Genomic DNA, 7834 nt, shown 5'->3' with positions numbered 1-7834 from the left:
AGGGGGGGTGAAGGGGGGTCAAACCTGCATCCACTTTTACCCCCGGTAGACCCCATTACACCCCGATTTTTTAGAAAAAGGCAAATATCTATTTTGTCGGGTCACACTGGACCCACTTTGACCCCCCGTTGATCCCCTTAGACTTCGATTTTCTTAGTACCATGAACAAACATTGGTGCATCACGGGTGGTGAAGGTTGTGGTGAAGTTTCATCACAAGTGTTTGTGTAGTTTCTGAGAAAAAAGGCAAATATCTATTTTGGGGGGTTTAAACCTGGACCCACTGTGATCCCCTGTTGATCCCCTTGGACTTCGATTTTCTTATTACCGTGAACAAACATTGGTACATTATGAGTGGTGAAGGTTGTGGTCAACTCTCTTCGCAGGGCTCCTCCCTCATCTCCCTTGATGACGCTTGCCCCTCCCCCAGGCGTTGAGCTCCACCCCCGGCCAGGGAATGATTTTAGCTCCGCCCCCTCTCTCCCTGGCAGAACGTCACCTAGCACGCCCGGTGTAAGTTTACATGAGGTTTTACACACATTTCCTTCACTTTAATCCCGTTCTATCTTTTCACAAGCACGACCCTCGTATCGTGCACATTTAAACACAACCTTAAGCTACATTTTCCCTGCTTATGTACATCGAGATGCCACTACACGTTACACGGTCCATACTAATTACTATTCATGTGCAATCAATCCTACAATGTGAATAGACATGGTACTGAAATACAACAAGGAAACGATGGTAAAGGACTGAAGATCCATTCATGAAACAACCGCTATCCCACTTCTCGCGTCTTCCCCCAATCTCGCGAGAGTTTTCGAACTCCTTCAGTTCTTGAAGGCCATTTTCAGTTTTTTCCAGACCTTTCCCTCTTCTCTGGTCTCTCTCTTTCCTTCAATATCTCTAACTCCGTCGTGACCTTGAATTCGTGAAGGCGGGGGTACACCATCCCGGACGCTGTCTACATCCGGTTCATTCGCATCACTTGTGGTAACAGAAGTACAGTCGTGGCCAACAATATTGGCACCCTTGCACTTTTTTCAAATAATGCACCATTTCTTACAGAAAATTGTTGAAATAAAAAAATATATTGGTATCCACATTTGTATTTCTTTGGTTTGCAGTGGAACAAAACAAAAATAGCTGAAAAAAGTACAAAATATTAACTTATTCCACACAGAAATCCTAAAATGGACCGGACAATATGATTGGCACCTTTTATAAGTTGTTAGAAATACTTAGATTTCAAGCAGGTGATTCTCTCTTACTTTGAAATTGAACTCACCTGTGGTGAGTTGCAGGTGGCTGCAATATAAAAATCACTCATTCAACCAGTTTGAATGGAGAAAAGGAGTCATTCTGCTGTTTTGTGTCGCCGTGTGTACCACAATGAGAATGGAGAAAAGAAAGAAAAGCAGGGAATTGTCTGAGGAGGTCAGACACAAGATTGTAGCCAAGCATGGACAATTTCAAGGCTACAAGGCCATCTCCAGAAACCTTGATTCTCCTGTGTCCAACGTACGCAATGTTATCAGGAAGTTTAAGGCCCATGACACTGTAGCCAACCTCCCTGGACGTGGCAGCAAGAGAAAACTTGATCAAAGATTGCAGCGAAGGATTGTTGGAATGGTGGAGAAAGCACCTCAATCAACTGCCAAACAGATTCAAGCTGACCTCCAGACACAAAGTACGACAGTTTCAACTCCCACCAATTCAATGAAAAGAGACTCAGGAGGACACCACTGCTGAAAGAGAGACATAAGAAAGCCTGACTGGAGTTTGTCAAAACACACCTGAACAAGCCAAAATCATTTTGCGAAAATGTCCTGTGGACAGATGAGACCAAATTAGAGCTTTTTTGTAAAGCACATCATCTCTATGTTTACAGAAAACAAAATGAAGCCTTCAAAGAAAAGACCACCTTCCCTACAGTCAAACATGGAGGAGGTTCAGTGATGTTTTGGGGTAGTTGTGCTGCCTCTGGCACTCGGTGCCTTGAATGTGTGCATGGCATCATTAAATCAGGAGATTATCAAAGCATTTTGGAGCGCAATGTTCAACCCAGTGTCAGAAAGCTGGGTCTCCGTCGAAGGTCATGGGTCTTAGTCGTGTGTATATATGTTGCTTCTGGGACACTCTCATTTTCCCATTGACTTACATGTTAATTTTCCTCTTAACCTCGTTGCCCATTAACACCTCTATTTCTCCCACCCTAATCTTTATGAACCTTTTGTCTATAGTACCTATCCTTAATGTTGTTCATTAGACCACTCAAACACGACAAATATTTGTTTTCCCTTATAGACCTATAATCCTTCTTCTACATATCATCTGGCAGATTATCTTTGACCCACTCAAACATCGACCCATTCACTTACATGTTAATTTTCCTCTCACCTCTTTACGAACCTTTTAGCCTTTTGACACCTATCCTTAATGTTGTTCATTAGACCACTCAAACAATGATCCCCCTTGGTCTTATGGTACTCTTACTATCAATGATCCCGAGTAGACCACTCAAACATCGATCCTACAAATATTTGTTGATGCGTGGGAAATAATTTAATTCTCTTGCCACTCCCTTCACCATCTAATATATTAACAAAAAAGATGTTTGAGTTTGGTTCTTTATTAAGATATTTTAACTGAGATAAAATAAAATGATAAACCTCCCTCAATGTCCTTGTCTGAGTGCCGCAAGTGCCACACACTTTTTGGTAGGCTCTGCCCACTTTTTGTTAAGCTCCGTCCACTTTTTGGTAAGCCCCGCCCACTTTTTGTAAAGCCACGCCCACTTTTTTACTAAGCCCCGTCCACTTTTGCTAAGCTCCGCCCACTTTGTTAAGTCCCACCCACTTTATAAACTCTTCAGCATTGTATCATTTCCAGGTAATATATTACATCATTTTCAGGGAATTTCCATCACATCATTTCCAGTTAAGACACGCCCAGGTTTGCCCAGGGAATTTCCACAGGAAATGACACACACCCAGCCCTTCTTATAAAAGGCACCGACCACACAGGCTTTTTCAAACACGCTTTCTGCTTCACTTGAGAATGGACTACTATGCCGAAATGGAATGGGATAACTTTGCTATTCCTTGGAGTCCGACTACCTGTGTAGAACTCAACCTTCAGATTGATGAACTGGACTCTAACCTCTTAAAAATGGAGGTAAGTTTGTTTATTTATTTATTTATTTATTTAATTAATTGTTTACTTTTTTTTTCTTTTTTTTTTAGATGAGACTCGTGTAAGAGTTAACAAAGTTTATTTTAATATTCATAGAGCTTGATTTATACAAATAAAAATATTGTATTAAATTAATACATTGTTATTTTCTTTCACAGGAAATTGTATCTGAGATACGAAATGAAAATTATGCTTTTAACACAACTTGGGATGAAGTTATTTTTTTGTTTGAAGACATTTTGAACAACCAAGACCCCCAGAACGAGTTCTACCTTGATGACCCAGCCAAAGAGTTATACCTTGGAGATCCACAAAATCCTGAAAAAGAGTTTTACCATGATGATACTTGTTGTGAGTTATCAAAACAAAACCCACTGAACAAGTTCTACCTCGATGAGCCAGAATACAAGTCATACATTGGAGACCCACAAATTTCTGAAAATTGGGAAAGGGGAGTTCTCCCTGATGGTCCGCAGTTATACTATGTGAGACACATCATAGAAACCCTAAAAAATTGTGAAACGGGAATTCTCCCTGATGGTCCGCAGTTATACTATGTGAGACACATCACAGAAACCCTAAAAAATTGGGCAAGGAGAGTTCTCCCTGATGGTCCGCAGTTATACTATGTGAGACACATCATAGAAACCCTAAAAAATTGGGAAACGGGAATTCTCCCTGATGGTCCGCAGTTATACTATGTGAGACACATCACAGAAACCCTAAAAAATTGGGCAAGGAGAGTTCTCCCTGATGGTCCGCAGTTATACAACGTGAGACACATCATATAAACCCCAAAAAATTGGGAAACGGGAATTCTCCCTGATGGTTCCGCAGTTATACTATGTGAGACACATCACAGAAACTGTCGAGACTGTATCTATCTTTCGGTGTATGTACTTAAAGCGTATCTTTTGGAAAATTTTCGGTGCTAATTTTTCGTACATGTATACACAATCGTCGGTTAATGCGTATCGAGTATTCTGAAGCCTAGTACTCGTAGGCTTGGCTACCGTACCGTCTCCGACCTTGTGGTTTTGTTTTTCTCTCAGCGATTCGTCGAATGCGCTGCAATTATTTTCGTTCTCTGTTTCGTCCCAGTCGTTCACCCCATACCTCCTTGTTTAATATCTCTACTCAAAAAAAGAAAAAAAACCCAAAAAAATATTTCCGATCGTCTCAGGTCTCAGATCATCTCAGATCTCGCGAGATCATGGCGAGGTCACGTCTTTTCGAAGCTGTTCCATGTGCTCACGCTTTCGTAGGCTTAGTGATCTTTCTCAATTGTGTTTTTGTCGAGACTGTATCTATCTTTCGGTGTATGTACCTATAGTGTATCTTTTGGAAAATTTTCGGTGCTAATTTTTCGTACATGTATATACAATCGTCGGCTAATGCGTATCGAGTATTCTGAGGCCTAGTACTCGTAGGCTTAGGCTACCGTACCGTCTCCGACCTTGTGGTTTTGTTTTTCTCTCAGCGATTCGTCGAATGCGCTGCAATTATTTTCGTTCTCTGTTTCATCCCAGTCGTTCACCCCATACCTCCTTGTTTAATATCTCTACTCAAAAAAAAAAAAAACCCAAAAAAAGATTTCCTTCCCAGGTCTTATTCGTTTATTTGTTGTTCTTTTTTGTTCGTTCGTTTTTCGTTCGCGATCACGCGATCACGTGGTTAGAAATGTATAATCTCTCCCCTGAACAACTATTTTCTCTCATATATTATAACACCCTTTTCTTCTTTTCCTACAAAAGGATGCTTTCGTCTTGCTCACCAAATCTATTCATTCCAAAAAATATATATAATACCATCTCTTACAGTTCCTCCTTTCTACATTCCCTAAACTATCCAGAACTCCACCCCTCCTTCAGTGTCCTCAAATGTATTTTTGACTCGAAGGTCTCAAACTCATTTTGCAAAAAATGTTCGTTTCCCATGAATCGTACACTTTTCAAAATCCAATCTCACCCCTCCCCTCCAAATCCTCCCCATCACCCATCCCTTTCAAATCTCTCCCCTTGCCCCTTCCCTCCCCTCCCTCCTAAACTCCCCCCACACCCCTCCCCTCCGAGGCTCTCCTGCGCTCCTCCCCTCCTAGACTCCCCTCTCACCCCTCCTCCTCAAAGCATCCTCCCTGCTTCTTCCCCCTTCCAACTTTCACCTTCATCTCCCCCAACCTTCTGCCTCGCTCTTCCCCCTCCTCAAATAACACCTCACTGTGCCTCACCCAATCTCCATCAAACCTTTTGTCCGCGCCATTCTGCCCTTTCTCCAAGCTATTCTGAAATCTCTGAAATCTCTGACACACCTTCAACAGCTCTCCCTACCTCTTCCTCCTCTTCCACATCTTACCCTACCCCCCCCCCCCTGTTCTGGACCCGATGCTCCCCCTTCGTCTTCATTAACGGTATGGACCTCAAACATCCGGGGCCTTCGCTCAAGCTTGACTGATCTCTCCATACAGGTTGCTTCTGACAAACCAGATGTGATCTGCTTAACAGAAACTTTCCTCCTTCATGATGTCTCTGATGCCTTGGTATCTCTCCCAGGTTACTCCCTCATCCGGTATGATAGACCTGAGCCTCGTCCTGGAGGTGGGGTTGCTATCTTTATAAAAAAACTCTCTTCCTCACTCGCCCTCCACTGCCCTCTCTCCACCTCACCCCCAGGAATACCTTTGGCTACGGCTTCCCCTTCGCTCCCACCTTTTGTTCATATGTGTGTTGTACCGTCCACCAAACAACGATGACTCCATCTACATCTCGCTGTCTGATAATATGGACCAATTTCTATCTACCCATCCCAACTCTCTCTTCCTCATATGTGGTGATTTCAATTGTCACCATGCCAGTTGGCTGGGTGTGGGTACCTCTCTCACCAGCCATGGCTCTTCAGCAAAGGACTTCTGCGACTCACTGGGACTGACACAATCTGTCAATTTCCCGACCCGGATCTCAGTCAACGGAGCATCTTCTCTTCTGGATTTGGTTATGACAAACTTCCCTGAAAATGTCTGCTGCTCTTCTTCTGCTCCAATCGGCTCATCTGATCATGTGCTTGTCAAAGTGGACATCTCTCTGACCATTCTCAGAGAGCCTCCTCAGCGTCGACGAGTCTGCCATTTCACTCAGGCCAACTGGCATGGTCTTCAAGCAGCCATCAATCATCTGGACTGGTCTCCCATCTCTACCGCCTCTGACATCAACTCATCCTGGGAATTCTTTCAAAGTAAATTGCTCTCTCTCATGCACAGATTTATCCCATCTCGTCTTCAGTTGTCATACCCTTCCTCCCGTCCATGGTACACGGAATCTTGTGGTGAGGCTGTTGCCCTGAAACAACTTGCTTTTGTCTCCTGGAAAGCAAATCCAACGGAAGGAAATCTCATTTCCTTTCACAAAGCCCGAAACAAGTGTGTGTCCACCCTCAGGAGAGCCAGGAAACAATATCTCACCGTTCTCAAGACCGAACTCTCTTATCTGTCTCCCTCTTCCAAATCCTGGTGGCGTCTGGTCAAATCTGTTTCTGGTGTTTGTTCCCCCTCCATCCCCTCCCTCACCTCAAACGGCTTAACGGCTGACTCCGCACGTGAAAAAGCTGAATGCCTCAACTCTGTGTTTGCCTCTAAATCTTGTGTCCCAAACCCATCCCTCTCTGTACCCACCGCACCCAGTCGTACCCAGCTGCTCCTGGACTCTGTGTCCTTTCCTCCTGACAAGGTGGAAAAGTTTCTGTCAACCCTCGACTCTGATTCTGCAACTGGTCCTGACGGCATCAGCCCACGGGTCCTAAAATCATGTGCTTCCGCTCTTTCACTCCCTCTTTCTGTTCTCTTCACCCTCTCTTTTGCTCAAGGTCATCTGCCATCTGCTTGGAAATCAGCCAACATCACCGCTTTGCACAAAAAAGGTGCAAAAACAGATCCCAGCAACTACAGACCAATCAGCCTTCTCCCAATTATCAGCAAAGTCATGGAATCCGTCATTGCTTCAGATATGAAATCTTTCCTCTTCTCCAATGGCTTGATCTCTGATCATCAATTTGGTTTCAGACCTGGTCACTCTACTCTGGACATGCTGCTTCTGCTTTCTCAACAATGGATGGAGGTCCTCAACACCAAACAGGAAATTAGAGCTGTCTCCCTTGACATTTCACGTGCCTTCGATACGGTCTGGCACCCTGCTCTGCTCACCAAACTCTCCTCCTTTGGTATCCATGGAAATCTCCACGCATGGCTGGCGGACTTCCTCTCTGGTCGTAGTCAACGTGTGGCCCTGAATGGGTTTCTCTCATCTCCTCTTCCTGTTCAGGCTGGAGTTCCCCAAGGTAGTGTTCTGGGCCCTGTGCTTTTTCTGGTCTTCATCAATGATCTCTCTGACTCTCTTGAAAATCCTCTCTATCTCTTTGCTGACGACTCTACTCTCTGTCGCTCCATTCCTCATCCCTCAGATCGGCAGTCTGCAGCCTCCTCACTCTCTGCAGACCTGGACAAAATCACAGACTGGGCAAACAAATGGAACATGTCTTTCAATCCTGATAAATCTCACACTCTTACGATGTCTCTCCGAAAAGACCGACTGGAAAACCCTCCCATCCACTTTCTGAATAATCCTCTCCAAGAAGTTCTGTCACTCAAG

Source organism: Myxine glutinosa, chromosome 5, assembly GCF_964187855.1.
Source record: "Myxine glutinosa chromosome 5, kmMyxGlut1.1, whole genome shotgun sequence".
Taxonomy (NCBI): domain Eukaryota; kingdom Metazoa; phylum Chordata; class Myxini; order Myxiniformes; family Myxinidae; genus Myxine; species Myxine glutinosa.
This window is presented reverse-complemented; position numbering follows the sequence as displayed.